Raw genomic sequence first — 17,789 nt, 5'->3', positions numbered from 1 at the left:
GACAGCATGTTTTACTGTGGGGATGGTGTTCTTTGGGTGATGTGATGTGTTGGGTTTGAGTCAGACATAGCGTTTTCTTTGATGGCTGAAAAGTTAAATTTTAGTCTCATCAGACCAGAGCACCTTCCTTCATACATTTTGGGAGTCTCCCACATGCCTTTCAGCAAACTCACAACGTTCCTTTTAGTTTTTTTGCTGAAAGTAATGGCTTTCTTCTGGCCACTCTGCCATAAAGCCCAACTCTATAGAGCATACAGCTTCTTGTCGTCCTATGTATAGATACTCTAGTCTCTGCTGTGGAACTCTGCAACTCCTCCAGGGTTACCTTAGTTCTCTGTGCTGCCTCTCTGATTAATGCCCTCCTTGCCCAGTCCATGAGTTTTGGTGGGCGGCCGTCTCTTGGCAGGTTTGCTGTTGTGCCATGTTCTTTCCATTTGGTTATGATAGATTTGATGGTGCTCCTGGGGATCATCAAAGATTAGGATTTTTTTTATAACCTATTCCTGACTTGTACTTCTCAACAACATTGTCCCTTACTTGTTTGGAGAGTTCCTTGGTCTTCATGGCAGTGTTTGGCTAGTGATGCCTCTTGCTTATGTGTTGCGGCCTCTGGGGCCTTTAAAAAAAGTGTGTATATGTAATGACAGATCATGTGACACTTAGATTACACACAGGTGGACATCATTTCACTAATTATTTGACTTTTGAAGGTATTTATATATTTTTCTCATTTCACTTCACCAACTTAGACTATTGTGTTCTGATCCATCACATAAAATTCAGATTAACAAAACATTGAATTTAAGGCTGTAATGTAACAAAACAAAAAAAAGTCAAGGGGGTGAATACTTTTGCAAGGCACTGTATGTATCGACAGCAAAACCTATCACACTACCTAACACCCTACACTGCAACAGTTACACTATATCAGGATATAACCAACACTGACTATCTCCCATCTGTATTATATATAAGCTATCTAACTATCTACTGTAGTGTGGAAAGCACAAAGCACAACGATGACACTGCTCTCTTTCAGTACTCAAAAAAACTGTAGAAAATGGCTGCTGGGGAGGTTCTTATATAGTAAGGGGTAGGCAACTTTCCTATTGGTTGCTAGGGATGTTGCTAAGCTCAGACAAAGACATTGCAGCCTTCTCATTGGCCCACAAGCAAGAAGCAGGGAGGGATCATGGGTTCAGATGAAAAAAAATCTAGAATATTCGAAAATACGGCACAAATTCTCGGAGTGACGATATTCACGATTAATATTCGCGATTTGAATATTTGCGCCCAACACTAGTAGATAAAGTTCTCAGAGCATGTGTATGATTGTAACTCAATTTGGATTGCTGCATCTAAACATTTCATTTAAGACCATGCTGATGATATTACACACATGCAACTGTATGGGTGTGAGAAAATACCAAAATCACTGAGATGTGGGGATTTGGATTATGAAGTACAAAACAGGGAGGCATGTTGGATCCTAAAATTAGAAACAAGAACTCTAATAGGTTCTAAACCTCCATTCAGACCTCATGTATTTCTATTGATGTTGTTTTGGGGCTGAACAGTTTTTGTTGGCTCATATTATTTTTCTTATATGCTTTCCATTGCCAAATATGTGATGTATATATTATGTTGCATGTGTTGTTATTCCATACCATATGTTGTCAGTACTAGAGGCAACCAGTTGAGATTAATTCTGGGTCTGGTTCGACAATTTTAAAAAAAATAGCAGTTCGGACCAGAGTCTGTTCGGGCCGAACCAAAGTTGCTCACTGATATATATATATAGATATGAGTAAACGCACATTTGATGGTGTTGTAATACAGCGTGTTTAAAAAGACACCGTGCCAGTTCAGGTCCCATGGTTGATTATCTATTTCTCTTGATTTGCGACATTTTAATGGAAATAGCATGAAAACGACTTTTTAAAACAGAAATGCACGAACCCTGCCAGACCACCCTTTTTGCAACCCTGCCAGACAGTCGACTTTTGAAACATATTTGCGACTCAAATTTGTGACATTTCAACCGGTAAATTGTGACTTTTGTCAGGACTTTTTTGTTTAATGTCAATATTGTCAATTTTTGTTTAATGTCAACCCTGTTGTTTAGCTCATTTATTTTAGATAAAAATAAACATATCCATTTTTAATACTTACCTATTGTTCCCACAACAAGTTGGTTTTCTTTTTAATAAATGCGACTTTTTGACAAAAAGTCGCATCTTTCTGCCATAAATGCGACATTTTACACAACTTTCTAATGCCACCATTTAATATGGCATACAATGTAGTGGTAAGCAAGTAAAAATTTCCAAATGGGGTGGAAATGGAAAAAAAACACAATTCCTTCACCGTTTTATGGGTTTTGTTCCCACGGCATTCTGTTTGTGGCAAAACTGACCTTTGTCCTTCTTTCTCTAGGTCAGTACGATTACAGCAATAGCATATATATATATATATATATATATATATATATATATATGTTTTTTGTGTCTAAATAGTGTAAAATTTAAACTTTGAGAAAAAAAATTATTTTTACTTTTTTACATCACCATATTCTGACCCTCATACATTTTTTACAGTTATATCTACTGAGCTTTGTGGGGGCTCATTGTTTGCAGGACAATGTAGTTTTTATTGATGCAATTGTGGAGTGTGTCTGACTTTTTGATCACATGATGCCCATGACGCCCTCTTGTATATGTACGATGTTGGTATCAACCCCCCAGCCCCAAAATGTATTTATTTATGTTTTGATCTGTAAGCAATGATATGCAGATTTAAACATTTCAACCATGTGGAAACTGAGTACACAGAAACTGATGATTGAGAGGCATTAGTAGCATGATGCAGGCAGCAGCAGCCACACAGAACAAGATAAGGTGGGCGAGGTCTATACATCGGAATCAGCCGGAGGTGTGTGAAAATCCTCCTCAATCCACGCTTGATACACTTTGACAAAAGTGATGTTTTGGACACTGGCAGAGGACAACTTGGTCCATTTTGTCACCACGCCCCCTGCAGCACTGAAAACCCTTACTGAGGTAACACTGGATGCCAAGCAAGAAAGAAGATAGAGAGCATGCTGTGCCAGTTCCGGCAACTGTTCCAGTCTGCCTGCCCTGAAATCCATGGACTCAAAGGTAGATGGGTATGCGACAGAGACAGGCCATAGTTTAGGTAGGCCTGAACCTGGGTTTTGAGGCAGGAGTTGTCAGCTTGCTGACTGGCCTCAGCTGGGCATGGCAAGTGGAAAAACTGCTCCATTATGTTGAGGAGAATGAAATGGCTGCTGCTATTGCTGCTGTGGCTTCTGCTGCTGGTCGTGGTGGGAGAAGGGTGACTCTGCAGGGTGCGGAGGTGGACTGCATACACAGTGTTTACTGGTAATTATCAGATTGCTTAATGTCACAAACTGCCTGTCACTGTGTAAGCAAGCTAGTGTCGTCAGCTAACTTTTGCATAAGCATGTCTCTTCAAAAATATATATAAGAGGGTGAGGGACAACTGCACCATGAACGGCTTTCCGCTGCTCGTACAGACACTTCAGGATGTGAAATGTTAAATTCCAGCAAGTTAGAATGTTGCAGATTAAGAGGTGTAGCTGCATACCATTCTGATGCTGCAAGTCCAGGAGAGGGTTCCTCACCACATGAATGAGAATGGCTGAAAAGAGGGACAGTCTCTTGGACATTGTCAGCACCTTGCACAAGCCAGTGCATTTTTTTTTACAAGGCCATGCAGGTAGCATGTGTTATTTCCCTCAGGTCCCGGGGCAGCCAGGATGTTGTGCCTATTGTTGCTGACCACCTTGCCTAATTGGAGTTGGTGAAAGCCAGCGGGATGTTTGCTGCTTGATGTACTTGAGCAATTGCTCGCCGTTGTGGCTACTCTCTCCTAGGCCAATCCACTCCAACGCGGCGTGGCAATTATTGATTTGACACGTGATAGGAAGGATGGGTAGTGTGAGTGACACTGTGCCCTGCTGCTGTTGGGGATGGGACCGTATCCATGGAAAAGTTGGTGGAGGAGGCAGGTATGTGCCTGCTGTGGGAGCTGGCCCCATGATATGGTGGGAAGGGATCAAAAAGATATGGTGCTGAGGTGATGCAACTGCCGCAAAAAAACATTTACCTAGTGGGCCGTGAAAGGCATGTACTTTCCCTGCCCGTAACAGCTGCTCCATTGCTAGGTGGAGGTTCAGCTTGTAGATGAACTAATTACTGGTGGACAACAAGAACAAAAAATTGACCTAGTGTGTCCCTGTATAGGGAAAGGGGAGAACAATGTCTGAACCAATGTAAACCCAAAAACAGGGACACATAAAAGTGAGACTCGGTAAAAGCTCCGAGTTAAATAGCGAAAACAAACAGATAGGAGCTCATAATACCAAAAAATATATATACTTTATTAAGACATGATTAAAAAATAACATGAATAGAAGTAATGAATAAATAGATACGATGCCATAAACATGATGAAATGGGGGTGGAGGACAAAAAAGAACGCCACCCTGGGAAGAAAAAACACACGGATCAAAAGAGCATGGTACATAGTCAGGGGCGGATTAAGTGCATGATAGGCCCGGGGCTGTCTACCCAACTTGGCCCCCCCCCCCCCCCATTTTAGTTTAGTTTTTTTTTTTTTTTGTATGAAGAGGCTGCGGTGCTTTATGAGCGCCCCAGTCTCTTCCTAGGCCATATGACATCTTCAGACAAAAAAAAAATACCCCAAATTGGGTCCTAAACTGAAAAATTTGGTCGTCAAATTTAAAATACATATAATTGTAATAAAAAAGACATGGAGGAGAATACAGCACCACATACCTGTTACATCCAGTGACATCTCCTGTCATGTAGACCTTCTCTTTCCTCTTCTCCTCCGTTTGACCCAGACCACCATGGCAAATTCTTTCAGCCGCATCTCGTCTCTACAGTTTGTAACACAGACACGTTACATTTCTCAATTTTTCCATCAACCTCCTCATCCTGGTGTCCCCACAGTGTCATCCTGCCACCCCCAATACTGTGCCCGTTGTGCTCCCCAATGCCCCAGGAACTATACTGCTGAAAAAATAGTGACCCTGAAAGATATAATTGGGGTAATTTATCAAACTGGTGTAACATATAGAACTGGATTTCCAAAAGAGCTGTCAAATATGAAAGGTGGAATCTGATTGGCTGCTATGGGCAACTAAGCCAGTTCTGCATTACACCAGTTTGATAAATTACCCCAAATGTCCCTATAGTGTCCACAGCAGCTATAATGTCCCCTAGAGACCCCCAGTAATAATACCATCCTCTATTGTGCTCCAGGCAATAATCCCTGTATAGTGTCCCCAGAAATAATATAATTGCCCCTATAGTGCCTCCCCAATAGCAACACCCCCATATAGTAATTTCCACCACACTGCCCCCACATAGTAATCCCCCCATAGTAATTTGCCCCCACACAGTAATTTCCCCCAAACTGCCCCATATAGTAGTTTGCCCCCACACAGTAATTTGCCCCCACACAGTAATTTGCCCCACATTGCCCCCACATAGTAATTTGCCCCACACTGCCCCCACATAGTAATTTGCCCCACACTGCCCCCACATAGTAGTTTGCCCCACACTGCCCCCACATAGTAATTTGCCCCACACTGCCCCCACATAGTAATTTCCTCCACACTGCCCCCACATAGTAATTTCCTCCACACTGCCCCCACATAGTAATTTCCACCACACTGCCCCCACATAGTATTTTGCCCCCACATAGCAATTACCCCACACTGTCCCCACATAGAAATTACCCCACACAGAAATTACCCCACACTGTCCCCACATTGCAAATTCCCCCACACAATAGTTTCCCCACATAGTAATTTGCCCCCACACTGCCCCATATAGTAATTTGTCCCCACATAGCAATTTGCCCCCACACTGCCCCCACATAGCAATTTGCCCCCACACTGCCCCATCTAGTAATTTGCCCCCACACTGCCCCATCTAGTAATTTGCCCCCACACTGCCCCATCTAGTAATTTGCCCCCACACTGCCCCATCTAGTAATTTGCCCCCACATAGTATTCCCTCTCATAATAATTTGCCCCCACACAATAGTTTTCCCCACACTGCCCCCACATAGTAATTTGCCCCCACATAGTAATTTGCCCCCACATAGCAATTACCCCACACTGTCCCCACATAGAAATTACCCCACACTGTCCCCACATAGCAATTACCCCACACTGCCCCCACACAATAGTTTCCCCCACATAGTAATTTGCCCCCACATAGTCCCCACATAGCAATTACCCCCACACAATAGTTTCCCCACACTACCCCCAGATAGAAATTTGCCCCCACATAGTAGTCCCTCCCATAATAATTTGCCCCCACACAGCAATTTGCGCCCACACAATAGTTTCCCCCACACTGCCCCATCTAGTAATTTGCCCCCACATAGTAGTCCCTCTCATAATAATTTGCCCCCACATAGTAATTTGCCCCCACATAGTATTCCCTCATAATAATTTGCCCCCACACTGCCCCATCTAGTAATTTGCCCCCACATAGTATTCCCTCATAATAATTTGCCCCCACACTGCCCCATCTAGTAATTTGCCCCCACATAGTATTCCCTCCCATAATAATTTGGCCCCATACAGCCCCCACATTCCCCCCCATGTTCGATCGATTTATCTTCCCTAATAGGTCCTCCTGTGTCCCCCCCCCCCCCCCCCAAGTAGGCAAATGAAATTAAAAAATAAAAAATGAACAAAAAATGAAAAAATAAATACTCACCTATGTCCAGGGCCAGGCGCTTGCTCGCAGAGGAAGGCGGGCGGGATGAGTCAGGCGCGTCACAGTGCTGCGTCCCGGCACAGGCGCGCAATGACGTCATCACGCACGCCTGCGCCGGGATTTCACTACCGCATAGGCCTGAGGCCTATGCGGTGAATGCCGGTGATCGGCGACGGGACAGGGAGCTATGCGCTCCCGTGCCCCGCCGCAGTATGTGGACGTTCGGGTCAGCGTTGGGCCCCCCAGCGGTGCTGGGCCCGGGGCTGCCGACCCGAACGTCCCTATTATAATCCGCCACTGTACATAGTATATGTATGACATGGGAATCAAATACTGAGTGAATAATCAAACCCATGTACAAAATGCAGAAGCAGTAAGGTACTAGGTTAGGTGCCTGTCAGCGCATGTCCCCTCAGTAGATGAAAAACGGGTATGCAGACAGAAAATAAAGATGAAAGTATACTGCAGACCAAAAATCTATGTAGGATAAATAAACGGAGGAGAACAGCAGGAGACAGGGGCTCACCAAAACAAGAACCGTGTGCAGGAGAGACCCAGGGTGGCGCTACTTCTTTTTTGTCCTCCGCCCCCATTTCATCATGTTTATGGCATCGTATCTATTTAGGAGGCCTAGGCGATGTGTAAGAGGAGCATGGGTCTTAATTGCCTCGTGCACAATGGGAGGGGGGGTTGGGGTGGGAAGGGTTGTTTCACCGCTGCGGGATCCAATATAGAGTTAGGAGGGGAGTGGATGATATGGACCATCCTCCAATTTAAGGTAAATGGCAGGCATTTTGACATGGAATGTCCGCGGACTGGCGGACAAACTTAAACGGAGGGTGGTCTATGATACCATCTTTAGACATTTACCCGCCATCGTGGGGCTGCTGGAGACCCATTTAACTGCTGAAAGAATGCACTATATGCGAAAGTCCTGGACGCAGTACGAGTGCCAATCCCACTATTCGGCCTATTCGCGGGGAGTAAGCGTCTACATTCATAGAAATGTGGATTATGACCCATATGATCAATGGATCATTAAAGAAGGCAGATTTGTATTTCTATATGGCCGATGGATTGGACTGGTATGCGTGCTTGCGTTTGTTTATATCCCCCCCCCCTTTTTCATCCGAGGTGCTGAGGAAACTTGTTGTGTGGGCGATCAGCCAACAGCCCTAAGCAGGATCTGCCAGGAGTTGGGCCTTATAGATGTGTGGCAGTCCTTATATGGAAAAAAAGCGCCTTCCCCTGTTTCAGCAGATCCTGCAGGGTTATGTCTAGGATAGATTTATCCCTGGCGACTCCAGGACTTTTGGAACGGATACAAAAAATGAAGTATGAGCCACATGGTATATCTGACCATACTCCAATGTTGCTATCAATGGCTGATTACGTGCAAAAGAGCAGAAAACCTTTTAGGTTAAATCCACACTGGATACATCTGGTTGGGGACCAAGAAAGTATTGGGGAGGATATTTCAGAATTTTGGGCACTAAAACTACGGACCCACACATATACATTTTGTGTGGGATTCCCTGAAGGCTATGATAAGAGGGGTATACTGTAAGAGGATTAAAAAAAAAAGGGCGGAATACGCCAAGATGGAAAAAGAGTTGGCAGAGAGGGTTGGGGCTTTGGAGGCAGAGTTGGCCAGACAGAACAGGGGAAATTTATTCGATTATCGTTAATAGATGCTAAGAGGGAGCATCAGACCTTTATATACGAAAAAGCGCACATAAGGCCTTTTTTGCAGGACAGCGTGCTTTTTTTGAAAAGGGGAAAACAGGTAGATTGCTGGCATCTGTAGTTGCTAACCAAAAGACCCAAACTCTGATAAAGCAAATTAAGTTACCTTCTGGCGCCTTAACTAATGACTACCTTAATATCAAATCCGCCTTTACAGAATACTCTACTAAACTACAGTACAGACCAAAAGTTTGGACACACCTTCTCATTCAAAGAGTTTTCTTTATTTTCATGACTATGAAAATTGTAGATTCACACTGAAGGCATCAAAACTATGAATTAACACATGTGGAATTATATACATAACAAAAAAGGGTGAAACAACTGAAAATATGTCATATTTTAGGTTCTTCAAAGTAGCCACCTTTTGCTTTGATTACTGCTTTGCACACTCTTGGCATTCTCTTGATGAGCTTCAAGAGGTAGTCACCTGAAATGGTCTTCCAACAGTCTTAAAGGAGTTCCCAGAGATGCTTAGCACTTGTTGGCCCTTTTGCCTTCACTCTGCGGTGCAGCTCACCCAAAACCATCTCGATTGGGTTCAGGTCCGGTGACTGTGGAGGCCAGGTCATCTGGCGCAGCACCCCATCACTCTCCTTCATGGTCAAAAAGCCCTTACACAGCCTGGAGGTGTGTTTGGGGTCATTGTCCTGTTGAAAAATAAATGATGGTCCAACTAAACGCAAACCGGATGGAATAGCATGCCGCTGCAAGATGCTGTGGTAGCCATGCTGGTTCAGTATGCCTTCAATTTTGAATAAATCCCCAACAGTGTCACCAGCAAAGCACCCCCACACCATCACACCTCCTTCTCCATGCTTATCGGTGGGAACCAGGCATGTAGAGTCCATCCGTTCACCATTTCTGCGTTGCACAAAGACACGGTGGTTGGAACCAAAGATCTCAAATTTGGACTCATCAGACCAAAGCACAGATTTCCACTGGTCTAATGTCCATTCCTTGTGTTCTTTAGCCCAAACAAGTCTATTCTGCTTGTTGCCTGTCCTTAGCAGTTGTTTCCTAGCAGATATTCTACCATGAACGCCTGATTCACACAGTCTCCTCTTAACAGTTGTTCTAGAGATGTGTCTGCTGCTAGAACTCTGTGTGGCATTGACCTGGTCTCTAATCTGAGCTGCTGTTAACCTGCGATTTCTGAGGCTGGTGACTCGGATGAACTTATCCTCCGCAGCAGAGGTGACTCTTGGTCTTCCTTTCCTAGGGCGGTCCGCATGTGAGCCATTTTTTTTTTGTAGCGCTTGATGGTTTTTGTGACTGCACCTGGGGACACTTTCAAAGTTTTCCCAATTTTTCAGACCGACTGACCTTCATTTCTTAAAGTAATGATGGCCACTCGTTTTTCTTTACTTAGCTGCTTTTTTCTTGACACAATACAAATTCTAACAGTCTATTCAGTAGGACTATCAGCTGTGTATCCACCTGACTTATCCACGATGCAACTGATGGTCCCAACCCCAATTATAAGGCAAGACATCCCACTTATTAAACCTGACAGGGCACACCTGTGAAGTGAAAACCATTTCAGGTAACTACCTCTTGAAGCTCATCAAGAGAATGCCAAGAGTGTGCAAAGCAGTAATCAAAGCAAAAGGTGGCTACTTTGAAGAACCTAGAATATGACATATTTTCAGTTGTTTCACACTTTTTTGTTATGTATATAATTTCACATGTGTTTATTCATAGTTTTGATGCCGTCAGTGTCAATCTACAATTTTAATAGTCATGAAAATAAAGAAAACTCTTTGAATGTGAAGGTGTGTCCAAACTTTTGGTCTGTACTGTATATCAGTCGGATCTCGGGGTGGAGGGTGGAGCCCCGGTTCATTTTTTGGACAAAGTGGAACTCCCTTGCCTCTCCGACCAAGACTGTACTAAATTAAATTCACCAATAACTCTTGCAGAATTGGAGGCTGCGGTAGATAGTATAAAAAATAATATGGCGCCGGGCCGAGATGGTCTGCCTTTTAAAATATATATAATACACCGTAAAACGATATTGCCTCTTCTCCTTCAGATGTTTAATGAATCTTGGAGGAATGGTTCCCTTCCCCCCTCTTTGAGGGAGGCCTCCATTTCTCTAATTCTGAAAAAGAATAAAGATAAGACCGAAGTTGGATCGTATCGTCCAATTTCATTACTCAATACTGATTACAAAATACTCGCCAAACTGCTTGCTAATAGGCTGAGGGGGGTCATACACTGTCTGATCCATCCGGATCAGACGGGATTCATCCCAAAACGAAACATACAATCTAATATCCGTAGAGCCTTTCTTAACATATATGTAGGGGATGGGGAGGACCGCTCCATCCTGTCTTTGGATGCCGAGAAGGCCTTTGACAGGGTGGAGTGGGCCTTCCTATGGGGAACCCTGACCAGAATGAACTTGGGTGAACATTTCACTAAATGGATACAGCTGTTATACTCTGGATCCATGGCCAGCGTTAAGATAAATGGGATTGACTCAGAACAGTTCCCCTTACAGCGAGGCACCCGGCAGGGATGTCCCCTTTAACCTCTGATATTCGCCCCCTGGTCTTAGAGCCTCTTGCATGCAGAATCAGACAGTCTAAAGAGATCATAGGCTTTGGAGGGAGAGGATAGAAGATAAAATTAGTCTGTATGCGGACGACATCCTCGTCTTTTTGAGGCAGGGATGCAAGGGAGTCCAACCCTTGATTGATATTCTGGAAGAGTATGGGGCCTTATCAGGCTATAAAGTGAACTGGGATAAGTCTGAACTCCTCCCTCTAGTTCGAACTCCCCCTGATGGATTATCAGGTATTAGGCAACTTAGCCTCACCGACACTATCCGATATCTGGGTATTAGAATTGGCGCAGACTTGACTAGATATAACCTCTTAAATATAACTCCCATGATTAATAAGGTGAAGGAAAAGATTCGTACTTGGCAGAAGTTGCCTCTGTCACAGGCAGAAAGGATTGCATTGGTAAGGATGGTGGTCCTCCCTATTGCCCTATACCCTTTGACAGCATGTCCTATATGGATTGATGATTCTTTTTTCGGGCTGTTAGATAGACTGCTAAATGAGCTAATCTGGGGGAAGGGTTATGATCAAGCAAAAATATCTTATTTATACAAAAGGACTGGGCACACCTAGGATGTTGGGTCACTAACTTTATTTTATATAATTAAAATACATTATTTGATAGAATATCTTAGAATAAAAATAAAAACATCTGACACAATGGTTGCTGGCAATTTCCAAAGGGCAGTCACTCAAAGAGGTAGTGGATCCTTGTAACTATCCACATTGGAAGTTGTCCCAGCGTGAAACCACAGAACTGTATCTGTTATAATACGTCCAGGGGTAGGCATATAACGCTAATAGATACTTAATATAACAGCAACAGATTATACTTAATAATAAAATGACCTAAAAATATAAATTAGAGCAGCATAGTTACATCAATTAGGTTTGCGCTAGATAATAGTGTAAATACAGCAAAAATAATTAGTGATGGCAGCAACATTCAGTGTCAGTAAAATTTTGTGATATTAATATGCTAAGAGAATTTGTAATGGCTCAAATTCCTTTAAAATGTTCCGTTGGACAGTGCAAATAACTCGGGAGTGAAGTTTGCAAACTTGTCCTCAAAATTAGGCAACAATGTATGGCTTTTAAATCCTCTGATATTGTCCCCAATATTAGGCAGCACAATATAGCTTTTAAATCCTCTAATCGGACCTATAGAGTGGTGTATAATTGCAGTTAGAGACCGCAGAGTCCTGCTGTGTAGCTGGCCTGGCGGCGTCCCGCTTCAGGTCAGAATTGAGCATATAGCAATACCACCGGCTTTTGATATTGAAACATTCTTACCGGTGTTGGAGGCTTAAATCGTCCAAACGAAAGCCTCTGCTGTCCAACGCAACTTGCTCAGGTATCCTGCTCCGGTCGGGTAAATCGCCTGTTCACAGCGTTGTTTGATCCCTGCACGTGAAACAGCTTGCTTAAATCCGGACTTGGTCTGTTATCCACCTTTCAAGCACAGTTTCAAATCGGCTTATACACTGCTCCTCAGTGTGGTCGATGTGGTGCACTCACATATGTTTGGGGGGGGTCTGACCAGACGCATTTCAGGGTTAGGGTGTCCCCTTCCTCAGTGGACCAACCATCCTGTGCATCCACTAACATACTATATTACAAAAATATCTTTGTCTCTCTGAGAGGGATGGCGGGCTCTCCCTTCCATTCCTGCAGGGATGCTACATCGCAGCTCAGATAAGGTGGTGGGTGGGGCGGGTGGGGGACCAGCAGTCTGCAACGCTGCTGAATATCTTGTCAAGGGACTTTTTGGGGCCATATGGAGATATTTTTTCCATTCTGGAGACTGGGCATCCAGGAAAAAAGAAAAAAAACAGTGTTTAAACAGTGATACATTAGATAAGGTCTGGAATAAAACGAAAAAGATATTGGCTGTAAGCAGCCCCACACTTTTTACAACACTCTGGCACAATCACAATTTAAAAGAGTTTAGGTAATTGAAGAATTTAAGTATTGGAATTCACGTGGTATTAACCGTCTAATCCAAATAACATTACATGGAAGTATTATTCCTTTTGATGATTTAATAAAGGGTATAAATGTCACTTCTTTAGACAGATATAGATATGCACAAATTAGACACGCATACACCGACAGATTACTGCTTTAAATTTAGGGATACACAACTCACTCTCTCACATATATATCATAGATTTCGGGACTGCTTAGGAGAAATAACAAAATTTAAAAGCGAGGGAGGATGGGAAGCTGAATTAGGCATAAGAAGTACTGTTGATTGGGATATAGTATACCGAAATATTAAAAAGGTATCGATATCCGAAAAATATAGATTAATCCAGTTCAGGATTGTACATCGCCTGTATTACTCCCCTGCCTTCCTCGCCAAAATATATAGGGAAAGAAGGGATACGTGTTGGAAATGTTCGATTGAAAATGCTGGTCTAGGTCACCTGCTATGGGATTGCCCAGAAATATAAAGATTTTGGACCAGCATTTATGAAGAACTGTACAGCAGATATAAGATTAAATTGAATCGCTGTTTTACGCAGGCAATATTAGGCTTTTTTACCCATACGGATTTAACACCCTATCAGATCAGAATCTCTTTGAAGGTCTTGATTCTTAAATATTGGGGTACAAAAAACAGTCCTACCTATTCTGAGTGGAGGGTTCAGATAGATACTATTGATGCATATAGAAGAATTGTAAGAAAAGCAGAGTAGTCCTGGAAGGGGCGGGTCTTTGAAGGTTTATTTTTCTTCGTTCCAAAGAGTCTGGCTGTTAGGGGCATCGGGGAATGACCACGAGCAGCAACAGGTGATGGCTGGATCCCGCAGCAGGGAATCAAGAGGTGGGGGGTGAGTAGAATGGGGTCAAATATGTGAATTAGTGTATGAGTATCTGTATTTATTTTTTTAATTATTTGTAATGGAATTCACATTTTTGGTTCAGAAAAAAGAAAAATTGCGACGATGCAGAAACTGAAAATACGTCTATTAACGATTGAGGTATGACGCTCAATTTCAACTTAACATACATAGGAGCATTGCTGCCACACTGTGGGTATTGCTGCAGTAATCATGTATATATACTAATGAATTAAAATGAAAGCACCTCCCCCCCCCAAAAAAAAAATTGCGACCAAGCGGAAACTAAAAAAATACGTCTATTGACGATTGAGGCATGATGCTCAATTTCAACTTAACACACACAGGAAGGTTGGTATATTTCTGACTCATAGTGGGTATTGCTGTAGTAATCACACAAAAAAAGGATTTCTGTGAAAATGGGGAAACAAAATGAAAGTATTTGCTTGCAGGTAGCTGCTTTTGAGGTGCACCTGCAGTTCTGATAGCAGGCACAGACAGCCACAGTTCCTGTCTGTCAGCAGCCCTGCTTCTCTCTGTTGTACAGAACACACACAATTCTTCTTTGAAATCTTAGCCTTTCCCTTCACTTTCCCTGTCAATAAGCTTGATTGATTTCTGACTCTCCCTGATTGATTTTTTCACTCTCCATATGATTGTTTTCCTGGCAGATAGCCAGGACAGAAGGGAAGACAGACAGCACAGAATGGAGTTCTGCTCGTTTTGCTAGGGCACCTCCCTGCCTGCTGCAGCACTGATTGGCTCATCAAGGCTGCCTGTCCGCCTAGGAGCCAATCAGGGTGAGCCCTCCACCCCACTTTCTCTCAGGGTCATGTGAAAACACTTCTTCCTCCCTAGTGCTTTTTCCTTTTCCCGCTGACATTTGCACTAAAATGGCGCTACGAACTGCTTGTTCGCCTGTGGTCCAAAAAATAGCTAGCTGGTTCAGCTCTAATCCTAACATGAGAGAAGGGGTTAACAAGCACTTTAGTTCTGGTTACACCTGTGTGCCAAAAAGTGTTGTGTGGTTCTGGTTTATAGACTTTGGCTATGACTAAAGACAGGCTGCACTGTCCAAAACGTGTAAACATCTGTGGGACTGTTTGTACTTGTCATGTTTTAAATTATGATTTAATATATTTTGGGGATTTGGTCAAGATGTGTGCTGGAGAAGATTTACTGACTATGGATGTGGTTGTCTGAATCCTGCTGCTGAGTTTCCTGGCTTGCACCATCTTGGAGTTTGTAGAGGTGTGCTATTGCAGTGGACATATCGGTGAGCTGGCTGTTCATTTTTGTTTCTAGTGACTATATCATATGAAGCTCTTCGGAATACATTAGTAACAATATATATAGCGACATGGAACATAGATTCCTCTAACTACAAGGACGGAAATGTTTATGCTATCACTGTTTTTAATGCGCGCCCCATGCTGGGTAATGAGAGCACATCTCAGAACATTTGCGATTAATGCAGTACATGTGGCTATACAATGGGGTATGCTCACATCAGCAGCTTTAATATCTGGTATTATGTAAGCAAACGTCTAAGCACAGCCAGGTACACAAACTCATTAGGATAAGCACAATGCACGTCTAGGCTTTCTCATACAGGTGGCAAATTGCACATTAGTGTATTAGTCAGAACAGGGTCTCTCCTGTGAGCCTCCTAAGTAACAGTATGGTTAGTTTACCTTCAGGTCACAAATCTAATGATTACTGGATCTACATGAAATGAAGGAATAGAAGATGTAGAGAACAGTAGTAGGTAATGGAAAAGTGTATTTGCATTTAATAGATGTTAAAGTTCACAGGATGCAAAGAAAGGAATTATAGCACAATAGTGCATTCAGCAATGGGGGTTGTGTGCATAGGGGGCCTTTCTACCTGCAGATCCGATTTAGTAATGAGCTTTGGCTAATCCTGTTATTTGATGGAGGATAAACTTGATAAAATGGGTTCAGTGTTTAGTCTATCTGTCTATCTATCTATCTATCATATCCATACTTACCAACTTTTCAGTTGGTAAAATTGGGGCATATAAGCCCTGCCCCAGGGAACGCCCTGACCCTGTCTGGGAACATGGGCGGGGTTTATGCTAGGGACAGTCCCGCCAAATTCGGGACTTTCGTATCTATCTGTCTGCCTGTCTACCATTCTATCCATCCATCCATTTCTCAAATATCTATCTATTAGGGATCATGGATTAAATTCTAAACGAATCAAATTTGTTATAAATTTCCCCATAATTTAGGATTCTTACGAGTCAAACTAATTGCTCAAAAAAGTACCATCCATTTTCCAGATCAGAAGACAGCAAAACAAGGCAGGGAAGATGAAGAAGGAAGATCACATGACACTGGGTGGCGCACTGATCAATAGTCTTACATATTAACATAACTTGCAGTCAGCCTCAGCCAATCAAGAGGGATTATACTGACATGTGTCAAAGGCACTATATGGGATCCCAACCAGGAAATGTATGTCTTTTCTGGGTTTACACTTTGCTATAATAGAACGTCTGACAGAGAAAGAGAGAAAATAAATCTTATCTTTAAATACAGAATACAGAAGATGTTGTAGTGGGAGAGTTTGGTAAGACAATTGCTAGTTAGTTAACTTAATTGACAAATACAGAGAGAAGTTTTTGCTAGGGACAGAACAGGAGTCAGTGTAGTGTGTCAGTGTGTAACTCAGTCAGGTTGCCAGCCATTTTCAGTGCGTTATGCAGCAACATTTAAAGCTATACAGCTCAATGTTTAATCAATATGTATCACCCCAATGCACATTACATGATTCAAAATATTTTTACCCTATATATTAACCCTGGTGCTAATAATCTACTGTCTGACGCATTTTAGATCATGTTAGGTCAGCTATCTATGTCCCCCTCTGCCCTTCTCTTTCCTGCGGGCATGATACCCACATTACTCACCATACTTCTGGCTTGTGCTCTAGCCTTTGTCTTCTTAAGTCACACATGCTCACCGTTGGCCTCTTAAAGGGCCAGCACACTTGCTTCCAAATCCTTCCCCAGCCAATGGCTGGGAGTCCCTCTGTATTTAAGGCAACTTCTCCAGCTTGAGGGTGTCTAAACTTTAGCTTTCCTGGTGACCTGCAAAAGTGTTCTAGTAATATTGCGATTTACCTGAATTTATCCTCTGTTTGTTCCTGTATGTGTTTTAGCATGTACCTGCCCTGCCTGTGTTTCAGTACATCTAGCTTCAGTTGTATCTGCCTCATCTGTATCGTCACTGTGACCCGGCAACCTGTTTATCCTGTGTCTTCTACCTTCTATGTTTCAAGTGTGCTGCCTGGATCGCAGGAACCTGCATCAAGCCTTAGTGATTGTTCAGACTATACCTGCAGTTTTCCTGCAATTTTGGGGTGTTTTTGTATCTTCAGCTTCTGGAGCTTCTTGGAACATTAAGTGTGAACATAAAAATTTAGAAAGTTATGGCTCTTGGAAAGCAGGGAGTAAAAAATGAAAATGCAAAAACACCAAAAATGACAGGATGCTGAATGGGTCAAAGAGATTGACTTGCAATTTAGTGCACACTTCAGTTATTTGATCAGTTATTCCTATTAGTTATTGTGAGCCAAAACCAGTAGTGAAGTAAGGTATAATGGAAAGATCTGCACCTGTTCTGTGTTTTTGACCCGCACCTGGTTTTCGCTCAAAATAACTGATCCAAAAAACTGAATTTTGCTTCCTATTTCTGTTCTGATCCCTTATTTTGGTGCTGATGTCTTCAAAGAGCAGAATAGGTTGTCTTTCTTGTCATAGCATTTAACCACTGCTAGTTTCTGGGAAAGTACAATTC

The sequence above is a fragment of the Bufo gargarizans genome, chromosome 4 (assembly GCF_014858855.1).
Source record: "Bufo gargarizans isolate SCDJY-AF-19 chromosome 4, ASM1485885v1, whole genome shotgun sequence".
In the NCBI taxonomy this organism is placed as follows: Eukaryota; Metazoa; Chordata; class Amphibia; order Anura; family Bufonidae; genus Bufo; species Bufo gargarizans.
The sequence above is the reverse complement of the archived record's forward strand: the minus strand, read 5'-3'. Positions refer to the sequence as shown.